This window comes from Podarcis melisellensis, assembly GCF_964234715.1.
Source record: "Podarcis melisellensis genome assembly, chromosome: 4".
In the NCBI taxonomy this organism is placed as follows: Eukaryota; Metazoa; Chordata; class Lepidosauria; order Squamata; family Lacertidae; genus Podarcis; species Podarcis melisellensis.
This window is the reverse complement of record NC_138531.1, coordinates 20,524,336-20,537,192: the sequence shown is the minus strand read 5'-3', so window position 1 is coordinate 20,537,192 and position 12,857 is coordinate 20,524,336. Positions and strand designations below refer to the sequence as shown.

General features: G+C 42.5%; 2 long non-coding RNA genes across 2 annotated transcripts; both read right to left on the bottom strand.

Moving 5' to 3' along the window:
- Positions 1-4,515: 4,515 nt before the first annotated feature.
- On the bottom strand, positions 4,516-5,968 carry LOC309368382. Its single transcript, XR_014167756.1, has 2 exons — positions 5,365-5,968; positions 4,516-4,963 (listed from the first exon to the last, which is right to left on the bottom strand). It is a non-coding gene; the product is annotated as an uncharacterized lncRNA (long non-coding RNA).
- A 1,370-nt stretch (positions 5,969-7,338) lies between these two features.
- On the bottom strand, positions 7,339-10,600 carry LOC309368363. Its single transcript, XR_014167734.1, has 2 exons — positions 10,371-10,600; positions 7,339-8,286 (listed from the first exon to the last, which is right to left on the bottom strand). It is a non-coding gene; the product is annotated as an uncharacterized lncRNA (long non-coding RNA).
- Between the last annotated feature and the right edge of the window lie 2,257 nt (positions 10,601-12,857).

Sequence of the window (12,857 nt, the reverse complement as noted above, 5' to 3'; positions counted from 1 at the left end):
TTTTACACCTTCAGGGTTGATGTGTATGTATATGCAACAGATACACACTTATGCTGAAAGTTATAGTTAACCTATGGAATTTCTTCCCACAAAAGGTGTGATGGCCACCAATTTGGATGGCTATACAGTGGACACTCAGGTTGTGAACGTGATCCGTGTGAGATGCACGTTCGCAACCCAAGGCAGCCACTATGTTTTATCCAGAGGATGTTGACTTCTAATTCTTATGACCTCCGAGAGAAATTTTGACACGGCCAGGGTAATAACGTTTGTCTTACCTTCGAGAAGATACCTGAGATAGGTTTCAGAATTTCCAGGTAAATTTACCAATAAGGGTTTAATTATGTGATCCCTGGAAGTAACTTTAACGATGACAACAAGTAGCAATATATTCTGCCAACACAATAAAAAAAACCCCACACAGAATTAGAGAGGGAGGGCACTCAACACGCCAGTACACGACCGCAAATATCAATTTAGGGAGATGCAACTGCCGTTGTCTTACCAGGTTTTTAATTATGTGTTTGTTTGCCGTGGTGGCCTAATTTCGTCAAGTAGATGAGCCGACATTAAAAGCTGGGGGGAGAGGTAAGTAATCCCCAGGGCGTGAGGTTCACGCAGACAGTTTAAAAGGTACAGGTATGGTAGCATAACGGCACGGCAAATTTGAGAAGGGGGTCTGGATGATGAACAGCAAAAAGCCGGCAAATCAGATTTTTCACAATTAGTTGGACAACAACTGTGACAGGTTCGGCGCTTAGCGTTTTCATTTGTGTGCTCAAATTTGGTTATCCGTCCTCTTTTATGCAAATGTGATGTGACAGGAAAAGCTGAGATCACTCAAGCAGGCCGATCCCTCACAACAGGAGCTGGAGCCGTACAGAGGAGAGGCCCAGACTAAATGGACCGAAAGCTGATGGAGAAGTGACAAGGAGGAGAGCTCTGGAAATCTCATGAACTGATTTTCTTATTTTATTTTATTTTCTATTAAATGATATTTTATTAGGGGGAAATTCAAATATAAAGCAGTAAAGTGATACAAAAAGAAGAAAAAAAGCACAAAACAAAGAACTGTGTAAAGGGGGGGAACATTATTTGAATACATACCAAAAACACCCAAACCTATACATTCTTTGATAAATTTGATATTGTTAGCCTAATACAGTGGACCCTCTGGATACGAATGTAATTCGTTCCAGGGGTCCGTATGTACCCCCCAAAAATCTGAAAGTAGAGGTGCTGCTTCTGCACACACACATGGAGCAATAGAGCGCTTTTGCACATGCGCGAGGTGTGCAGAGCACTTCTGCGCATGCAGGCAAGGCGAAACCCGGAAGAATACACTTCTGGGTTTGCCGCTTTCACAACATGAAAGTTACATTACCCAAAGGTAACGTAACCTGAGGGTCCACTGTACTAATAGAAATATTAATAGTCTATGTTTTGTATAAATCCGTTCCAAATATTGTCATATTTATCCAAGCAGAGTCTACGTCTGTAAGCGGTCCGTTTGTAAGTCGCAAGTATTATCATATTATCAATCCACCGATTAAAGGAGATCAAATCTTCACTCTTCCAGTTCATCAATATCAGGCTCTTGGCTACCATTACAGCTCATATAATCCATTTTTGTTGTCGGGTTGTTTACTTCCATATAGTAGGTATATAGTTCAGAAGAATATTCTCTGCTTTTAGGTTTTTTTCCGGAACAGTCATAGTTATAAAATCCAGAGCTTTCTCCCAAAATTTAGTAAGTATAGAACACCGATTTTAAACTTCTCCGGGAAGGTGCACGCCGCAGGACCTGAAATGCCAATGCAAATGTGTCAAAGCAGAACAATAAGAAATGAATGCCAGTAGGGCGTATACTTCATCAAAGCCCATGTATTTGCCCTCCGTTGTGAAGAAAAGAAGAAAATACATGATGAAGATTATAATAATTGGGTTATGCATCTTTTTACGGGACTGTGACACTTTATGGAATGGCACTTGAGGAAGAAAGGGGGTGAGAGGGAAGCACGTTCAAAAGCACGTCAAAGTGCAAGTAGATAAATAGGTACCGCTCCAGCGGGAAGGTAAACGGCATTTCTGTGCGCTGCTCTGGTTCGCCAGAAGCGGCTTAGTCATGCTGGCCACATGACCCGGAAGCTGTACGCCAGCTCCCTTGGCCAATAACGCGATGAGCGCCGCAACCCCAGAGTCGGTCACGACTGGACCTAATGATCAGGGGGCCCTTTACCTTTATTCAATAATAATAAAATAATAATACTTTTATTGTTTATACCCCACCCCAACAGTCTGTTCAGCAGCCTCAGCTTTTGTAGCTGGAGTCAGTCCTTCCAGGCCAGGTGGAAAAGGTCCTGCACATTCAATAATAATAATACCAATAATAATTTTGCTATTTATACCCAGTGGCGGAGCTCATGCTACAGCACCTGGGGGTGGAGAGCAGGTGGGGGCGGTGCTTGTGCATGTCCTGGGGGCGTGGCACCCAGTGTGGGCAAGGGGGCAGCCGTGATGGCACCCCACCGTCTGCCAGTGTTTATACCCCAACCAACAGTCTGTTCAGCAGCCTCAGCTTTTGTAGCTGGAGTCAGTCAGGGTCCTGCCCTTCCAGGTCAGGCGGAAAAGGTCCTGCGAGGCAGGGGGCAGCTCTTCCAGGGCTCACAGCAGAGATGAGTATTTGAATAGTTAGCAATGTAACAAATAATGAACGACACTACAGGCTGCCTTATGTATACACATGGAAGTTCATCTTTTAGCATCAGAATTCAATTTTTTTTTCTACTGGAAGCCTAACTCACAACAAGAGGAGAATTTATAACATTTGTATTCCATCCTGCAGCCAGAAGCAAATTATAATATCCTAGCCTCACAGTCTATATGTAAAGTAAGACCAGAACTATCTAGTGATCTTCATAGCTGAGTTGAGGAACGCTACTCACACTGGGATCTACCTCGCCACAAGTCATCTCCTTTAAACAAAGAGGTCTTAATACCCGCAAATAAAATCAGAGAAAGGGACCTCAGCTAACATGCAGGAACTATGAGTGTTTCAGCATTGCAAACGCTGGTTAAACTGCGCCAAGCAAACTTCCCCATTTTAAATTCCTTCCTTTGCATACAGGTGGGAAACAGAGCTGGTTACGTTCAAAGGAAAAACCAAGCCACCACAGAACGAGTATTTCAATGTCACAAGCTATGGTTGCTGCCATAATGACTGGTTGTAGCTACTTTTTTGCTTCCTCACATCGTCTCATACTTGATTGAACTTGGCAGCCCCAGGATACGTCTCAAGAAACTCGCGTGTATCTTATCTAAATCATTATGATATGCTTGTATCCATATTGGGATCTCAAAAAGTAGCTGGGATGACACTTTAGCTTGAAAAATCTGAATAGCAGCTGGTATAAATTGGTTAAAGTCTTATGAATTTATGTTCCAAGTAGTCTAACCGCCATTTGCTCAAAGGTCTTCTTTTCCTTTCTTTCTTCCTTCTGCTTACTGTCTCAACCAATACTTTCATTTCCCCCCCCCCCCAATATTCAGGGGATAAGCTTCCCAGTGAGAAGGATTAACTACCTCTTCCAGCGACCAGAAGGTTATCATCATCCTACAGAACTAGCATTTGAAAAGGGGAAGAAGAACACGGATCGTGGAAAGATTAAAAGGATGAGATGAGGAAACGGAGAATGGTTGAGGTATAAGGAACCATTGGGAATAATACCCCTCCCCCTGACACAACGTCCTTTGGGGTCTTTATGTGGCTAAAATACGGCCTTGAATTTTGACAATATCTCTTGCTTGTCTAGACAAGCTGAGGAAGGCACTTGTAGCCACAGATGACATCTGGGCATCTAGAGACAAAGATGTCACAATATGTCACAGACCGCCTCTCCCCACATAAACAGACCCGGATTTGGCAATCATCAACCGCGGCCCATATGCGGCCCCCAAAAGAATGCCCAGAAGGGCTGAAAAAGGTTCCCCACCAATGGTATATGTTCATAGGCACCAGTTCCTGGGGGACGAGGCACTTTGGGGGCCCCTCCAGGTTTCTTTTATTTGAGGGAGGCAGGACCCCTCTATGTTCAGAAGGTGTTTGGCTTCACCCGGTTGTGCGTGTCGCGTAGGGCCCCCTCAATCATCCCGAGAAGTTGGCGCCTCCGTACACATTAATGATGTGCAGGAATTGTGAGAAGTTGCTGGAGATAAAAATAAGAGAAGGAAAGGAATGGAAAGGCTACACAACAGGCCTGCGTTGAGCTTCTGTTCACCAGATTGTGGGCAAACTACACATTCAAGCTGCTGATCTAAGCATATGCCAGGAACGGAAAAACATTAGACCAATCCATCCAAAACATTACTACCCCGAAGTAGGATACTGGGAACCATGAAAGAAATTTTCTAATATCTTAACACATTAAAAATACCTTCTTTTGCGGTCTTGAAGAAAGTTGTGCATTAGAATTTCCTTTTTTTAAAAAAGACTATTTTAAAACTACCACAACATAATGAGCGTTTAGTCGACTTTATTGCTGAGTTTTGGCAAACGTGCAACTTTCCTACGTTTACAAGGAACGGAAATGCAAATTGCTCAGGGAAATGCTAGAAAGACACCTGAACCTTGTAAAAATAGTGTCTTTTCCCTCTCCTGGCGAGTTGGAAGTTCATTCCTCCCCGCCTTTCACGTTGCAAATTATCGTTTACGTAGCCCCATGATCCATGTGCTGGCGACTTTTCTGGCACATCAAGAACACGCAAAGCCTCTTCCTGTGGCTTAGCCTTTGGAGCAGCTGGCTAGCTAGGAAGCCATCATTGTGACCGTCTGGAGATTATCGGCAGAGAAGACAGAACTATAACAGCAGCTGAAAAACAAAGCAAAAAATTGTGCAGCTGTGGAGTCTCTCTGTAGGATTATCTATTTCTTTTCTGACTTGCTATGCTATGCTTCAGCAGCAACCTGTAGGAAGGGCAGGTAATGCAGGCAGGTAGAGACAATAATATACCTTACAATTGGGAATCGCCTTCCAGGTCACGAAATCACCACCAGCCATGCATTTGATAAGAAGCCATGCGGTGACTTATAAGGTTAACAAATCACATTATCTCAGTGGCTCTCAAAGCAGAGCAGGCTAAACTCTGAACTTTTGACGGAACCAGTTTTCAAGTGGGGCCGTTGTAAGAATGTGTAACCTCAACGCAAAATACTGGCCACAAACATTCATTCATTCATTCGATGGGAAAGGCCCAAGAGAGGGGAAACTGACTGAAGAGGAGCCAGCAAGAGCGAGAAAATGAATTTGGTTTCACTTACGGAGACAGACTGCCCCCTAGCCTCCAACAAACAAAAAAACCATGTACATAACAGTATTATCGCCATCAACATGTTTCTACTTCGTTTTCAGAAAATCTGGACGGAAAGCGTAGCTTTTGCTATAAAAAGGAACTTTCTTCAAACTTGGCAACGACCTGCAAAGCATGTGTGTTCTCAAAATCTGGTCTTTGAGCAGATTGGTGGCCTTCTATATCCTTGCTACAGAAAAAAAAGGGGGGGATTAACAGGTGAGGAAAGCTTTCAATCAGAAGAAGCACGATCTGCAGGGATTTCAAAAGCACACATGCAAATCAAGGGTCATTTAGTCCAACGCCTTGCAATGCAGGAATCTAAACTAAAGCATTCAGGATTCAGGACACAAGGTCAAGCAACAGCCCTCTCCTGTTCTTGCTTGACAGTACTGAGAGACAAACCACATTTGGAATCTATATTCAACACTTAGCTATCATGCCTAGTAGCTGATAAGACTTCACCTCCATGAATTTGTCTAAGCCCCCTTTTAAAGTCATCTAAGCTCGAGGGCAACACTTATGAACTTCTGGCGGTAAAATCCATAAACAGAATTATGTCCTATGTAAAGTACTTTCCTTTGTCGGCCAGACATCTCCTTACCCAAAAGTTTTGTTGGGTGGTAAGGTAAAGGTAAAGGTACCCCTGCCCGTACGGGCCAGTCTTGCCAGACTCTGGGGTTGTGCGCCCATCTCACTCAAGAGGCCAGGGGCCAGCGCTGTCCGGAGACACTTCCGGGTCACATGGCCAGCGTGACATCGCTGCTCTGGCGAGCCAGAGCTGCACACGGAAACGCCGTTTACCTTCCCGCTAGAAAGCGGTCCCTATTTATCTACTTGCACCCGAGGGTGCTTTCGAACTGCTAGGTTGGCAGGCGCTGGGACCGAACAACAGGAGCGCACCCCGCTGCGGGGATTCGAACCGCCGACCTTTCAATCGGCAAGCCCTAGGCGCTGAGGCTTTAACCCACAGCGCCACCCGCGTCCCCTTGTTGGGTGGTAGGTTTCAAGAATTATAGGAAAGGACCCCTTATCACCAAAAATGAAAGAACGGCTGTTATATTTCAAAAAGTAAAAACCAACACACCCTAAAAGATGTTGAGTCTTTTTGAGGAAGACCCCCAAATTGTTGAGCTTTTCTTAGGAAAACACCAAAGTTGTTGAACTTTTTTTCTTTTCAAAAAACACAAAAAATCCCCACACCCGTGGTTTTCCAATTGACTTGCCCAAGATACAGGGCGAAGCGTCACCATTTGGAAAATTTCCCCTGCATGTTGATTCCACCTTTGAAATCCCGGGTGTGTGGCAGCCCTAGATATAGACCTAGCTGAGATGTCAAAATTGGCATGTTAAAGCCTGGAAACCTCTCATGGACTTTTTATGTGAAAAAGAAAATGGTATAATGATTACCTGGATTGGAGGATTGGAGATAATGTTTGTTGATACAGAAAGTGGCTTCGTTGGGTGTTGGATTGGACTAAGTGAATATTGTATTTATATAGCATATAGATGTAGAATCAGAAGCTCTTTACTTTCTGAATCTTATTTTTCTAACTTTCTCTTTTAATCTCTTTTCTCTTTTTCTTTCTTTCTCCTCCCCACCCCCCTTTTTGTGTTTTTTATTGTATCTAGATAAAAGTCTTGGTTTGGTTTAAAAAGGGGGGAAGATATTAAGCTTTGTATTTGCCTTTATAAAACTTAAGACTATTTAGATTAGATAGATAGATAGATAGATAGATAGATAGATAGATAGATAGATAGATGATAGATAGATGATAGATAGATAAATATTGAAAGGGAGGAGGAAACTCTAACCACTATCTCAACACCATGCATCAAGGCATGGAATTATAATTGGCAAAAATACATTTAGATTTTGCAGGCAAAAAAAAAAAAATCTACTTGAGTGTCATAAAAGGTTTTGTTTCAGGGTGGCTCAGTTGTTTCCTACAACCTAGGCTCAGAATTAACAAGAATACAGACTGACAATAGTTTGAAAAATGCAAGGAGAAAATAATTATTTGAGACAACAACCTGTGTACCACTGATCAAATGATATGCTGCGTTTTCTAACCAAGCAAGTATTGAAATAATTTAACATGCAATCCTCGTCAAGTCTCTTTAACAATGTGGAATGTAAATGAACATTAAAATTCTGAAATGTCCCCCTTCACATGATATTAATCAACAAATCTGATAACAAGCTATACTGAGCTACTCATTTTTGTGGGGGAATTGGTTTAGATAAAGGGCCCTTTTTGATCAAGTAAATTTTGTCACTTAACAGATCAAAGCCAAAATGAGACCAGATGAGCCATGTTCATTTCAATATTTTCAAATGTGACATTCTGTTATGGTGCTGAAAGGAAAATACCGTCCAGTTAGAGGCCTGACAAAAAATTAAGCATTTAATACAGAGTAACAATGATATGGAAGATTAGCAATTACTTTTTACATAACAAGAAAACACTCAGAATGTGGGAAACATCTAGGGACTCCAATGTCATAATGCATTTGGCAATGAATATTAAAAAATACTTTTAATACCTTATTAGATATAAACCGAAAAGCAGATTCCAATAGGTGTTTTTTTAATCAGTGGTACTTTATAAAATACAAATTGGGGGGAAAATATCTTCAATAATGATGGCTGTTGAAGTGTTTTGTTTATCTAGTTCATCCATTTTGGAAATGTGAAAAGGAAAAAAATTGGGAAGGCTTTGCTTTTATGTTGACAGATTACAGAAGGTGCAAAAGTTGTTTTATTAATTTAAAATGGAGCAGTTAAGGTGAGAGAAAGCAACGAACTTGCGAAAACATCAGCAAAATCTTCAGTTGCTTATTTTTGGAGGCTGATCCTTCTGCGTACCATGGTATCCAGTTGGTTCTGTCGAATCCAGGATATGATTTTGACATGTTGCATTCAAGCTTGGGAAAGTTCTGTAAAACAAGGAAGTTCGTTTGAGGATAAGCCGTGTTTCTTCAATACTAGTATGATAAATTCTGCAGTAATATTTGGCCGTATAACCTTTCTTCTTAAGTAAACTGCTTTTAACCCTGTTTTTTTTCTATTTTGTTGTTTTCAAGGCTTAACTAACAGTATCTAGTCATTACTTTTTTTTTAAGAATATTTTTTTATTAACCGACCAATCACATCAAATCGAAACAAATTACATAAATTCCAAATTACACAGCCGGATTTTAAATTTTTGTTGGGGGTACCCATATTTCAAGTTCCGAAGGGGATCCAATCAACTTCTTGCTTCTTACTGCTGTTTTAATGTCCACAAATCTAACCTTATGATGTTCACAGTACTATCCAGTCCTTTCTTATTGTTTTTCCACATCTCTTGTTGTTATTTTCATATATTTTTCCTTTCTCTGTGACCTCCGATAGTCTCCACAAGCTGGTTAGAACAGTTTGCAATCCTGCGTGGATATTTTTTTTTTATCCAGTAGCCATATCCAGACGTTTTCCATATAACATCACTTCCATACATCAAAACAGTCTTAGCGTCAATAATCTTCACCAATCTGCCTCCTTTCTCAAAACCTCTGAGGAGATTCACGAGGAATGCAGTCTGAAAACAAGTCCGTTCCTCTTCCCAGCTATAAATCCTTTGGCAAGATGGTGACTCCGAATTAATTGCTGCACCATTCCAAAAGCTCTTATTGCTTTTTGATCATAAAGCATACTTTTGGTTAAAGTTTATCTCCACACAGACCTTAATCATCCTGCTTGGGTCAGTTCAACCGACGATTCTAATGAGGAGGGGTTCTTGTACATAACACAGAAGGAAAGTAAAAAAGGTTCCCCCCCCATTCAGTCCCGTTGTCAACATACCCAGCCTTTGGTGTATCTTCATCGCAAAATATTCCTGTTTCTCCAACCCGTCGTCTTCTTTCGCAGAGGTCACTTAAATTAGCAGTCTTCACTCCCCTTCTTCACTTGAAATATGTGCATTTGCTTCTTTTGTAATTAATTATTCCAAATTGCTGCAGCTAGTGCGCGATCAGAGACAGCGTCCAGGAGAGCCGAGGTCCACACGGAGGCATTCTGCCTAGGGCCCTCACCCCCTTCTTTTGAATTAGGGGGCGATTTATGGGCACAGCAGGCAAGGGCAGTGTTCCCCATTTCCTTGGGGCAACAAGGCAGGCTGCCTACTCCCATAACAGCCTCTTAATTACCCCGTGTGGGTCGGAGAGATGGTATTGTCGGCCATCTTCCAATGTGCCCCTAGTGGGCCCCCGTATCTAGTCATTACTTTTTGCAGCTTTTCTAGAATAGGAAAAAAATAACAATGGCAGGAGCTAGAGCAAAAGCTGGGTAAAGTATCAACCTCTTAGAAGCAACCTCTGGAAGGCACAATAAAAAAAATCTGAGCTTAAAACTCCAGGCCTCCTGTTTAACAGAGATACACATGTACGGATTGTATATTTGAATTAATCTTTAAAATAACTGTACATTTTAACAATGCCAGTTTTCACAGATCATGCGTTTGAAAAGCCAAGAGCTTTGATTTAGTTATTTGGATCTAGCAATACAAAGATCTTGTTCATCGCAGATGGCTGGGATTCCAGCTGGGAAAAGGGGACTGATCCGTCTCTCAGCTCCTGGCTTGTAGTGCATCCATTTAATGAGATAGGCAAGTTTGCTCATGATACACTTTCCAGTGTGCTGAACGTGTTACTTTCCCTGCAAATGGAGCATACACAATACAATCCCAGCAGCTGTTTCGATTTCATCTTCCTTTCCAAGAAATTCCAAGGAACTTTTGAGTTCAGCAATCATACATACCAGTTTAATTAAAAATTACAGCCATCTTCCCAATTCATTTTCCAGAGGTAAAGATTTGTGTGACACTTCATTTGTGTAACGATTATAACATCTCATTTTCCATCTTGCAAGGAAACCTGTCTCAGTTAACTCCCCGGCGACATGGTCCCCCCATTTCCCCACCTTAATAGGGATATCCAAGTTACGTCAAAATGTTTGCAGTTGAATGCATAGCATTTGGGGTTACTGGAGAAAGCCATGACAGGGGTATGTGGGTATTTTCTGAGATGCCTCGTTCATTTCTTATTTCTTGGCAACACAATGCAACTGATGCGGGTTATAAAAGCAGCCAGTGTCACCGTAGGAAACAAAACATGGAGAGGATTCATATTGCAATTTTCCTGCAAGTAATTCAAAGCGTGCATCTAACCACTTGGAAAGCTAGTCCATCTGTATTGCCTTGTGAAGAGGCAAGAAGAATCCTACCACACTTCCCGCTTCAGATAATAATAATAATAATAATTTATTTATACCCCACCCATCTGGCTGGGTTTCCCCAGCCACTCTGGGCGGCTTCCAACCAAATATTAAAATACAATAGTCTATTAAACATTAAAAGCTTCCCAAAACAGGGCTGCCTTCAGATGTCTTCTAAAAATCTGGTGGTTGTTTTTCTCTTTGACATCTGGTGGGAGGACGTTCCACAGGGCAGGTGCCACTACCGAGAAGGCCCTCTGCCTGGTTCCCTGTAACTTGGCTTCTCACAGCGAGGGAACCGCCAGAAGGCCCTCAGCACTGGCGTTTGAAATTAGCCAGGCGCATTTTGCACGCCATTTTCGACCACTTGCGACCGAGTTTCAACCACTTGGGGGCCAAAACCGTGCCAGACACCTCCAGCACCTGAAGGTGCATGCCTAAGGATCATTAGATCTGGACCATTCTTGCCCACCAAGACCCCCTCCTGTAGAATTCTATCAGTTATCTTTTATCTGGACAACCAAAATGAATTTCTGGAACCAAAATGCTTCTCCTGTGCAGCCTGAGCAGGAGCAGTCACCGTTAAGAAAGAGGTAAGACTAGGGCTGCCACATTTCAAGAAGTAAAAATCCAGATATTTTGACAATTTTTTGGGGGGGGGGAACCCATGCTAATTTTCCTGCCAGTCATCTCTACTAGCTGCCGTGTCTCCTGCTTGTGCATGCCAGTCACCTGTGCCAGAGCCGCCTGCACATATATATATTTTTATATACAGTGGTGCCCCGCAAGACGAATGCCTCGCAAGACGGAAAACCCGCTAGACGAAAGGGTTTTCCGTTTTGGAGGTGCTTCGCAAAACGAATTTCCTATGGGCTTGCTTCGCAAGACGAAAATGTCTTGCGAGTTCCTGTGGGGGGTTTTTCCTTCCCCCCCTTTTCCCAAGCCGCTAAGCCGCTTATCAGCTGATCCACTAAGCCGCTTAACAGCTGATCCGCTAAGCCGCTTATCAGCTGATCCGCTAAGCCCGCTAAGCCGCTAATGGGCTTGCTTCGCAAGACGAAAAAACCGCAAGACGAAGAGACTCGCGGAACGGATTCTTTTCGTCTTGCGAGGCACCACTGTAAAAATTTACCCCAGAAACTCGAACATTTGCCCCTGGGATGGGCATGCAGACCCTCAAAAGAAGACATGTCCGGGATTTCCCAGATGTATGGCAACCCTAAATAGGCCAAGAGGGAGGGAGGGAGACTGGCCTTGGATCAAGTGACTTTTCTTCTTTAAGTTCTCAAAATTCTTAACCTAGCTCAAGGTGGTCATCTGAACTAGCCAAAGGTTTAACTGAGAATCAGTCATTCAGTCCACCATTTGAAAAATAAGACTCTATTGCCCAAAAAAGGAAATTAGACATTCCATTTTGGGGACTGTAACCTTGGTTTAAGGAGCCATTTGGCACTTAGTTTATATATCCGAGTTTCTAACACTGCTTCTGGTGGAGTACTGAACTGTGCTAAAAACAACACATGTCAGAATGATCCAGGCAACTGGCCTTCCATGAAGCCACATGTAAACTACGTAAATTACCACACGGTAAACTGTGTTGCTGTTGATAATAGTAAAAAAAAAAGTTGGTTATCACTAACACATGGTTTGAAGCTAATAAGTAGATAGATTATAAACGCCATTAAAAGTCAGTCATCAGAAGAACGATTATGCATTGAGAACTTAGTACATTCTTCATTTTTCACTGCACTGAAGCTTAGGCTTACATTTGCACGACGGACAGATTCTTTCAAGCTTTTATCGGTATGCATGAAACGTAAAACTAGATCACTTGCAAGAAAGCATTTACTAAACCCCCTATGACATTTTCTAGTAACATATATAAACCAATAACTCTGCAATTGTGACTATATTTTTAATTATTGCATTTAAAGCCTTCCTTTAAGAGAACTCAAGGGGAGTCTCCAGACCAAGCACTAACCAGCTCCAGACCTGCTTAACTTCAACAAATTTTCTTTGCTTTCCAGTAATAGACCTGTCTAGAAACTACATTGGGACGCAGGTGGCGCTGTGGATTAAAGCCTCAGCGCCTAGGACTTGCCGATCGAAAGGTCGGCGGTTCGAATCCCTGCGGCGGGGTGCGCTCCCGCTGCTCGGTCCCAGCGCCTGCCAACCTAGCAGTTCGAAAGCACCTCCGGGTGCAAGTAGATAAATAGGGACCGCTTACCAGCGGGAAGGTAAACGGCGTTTCCGTGTG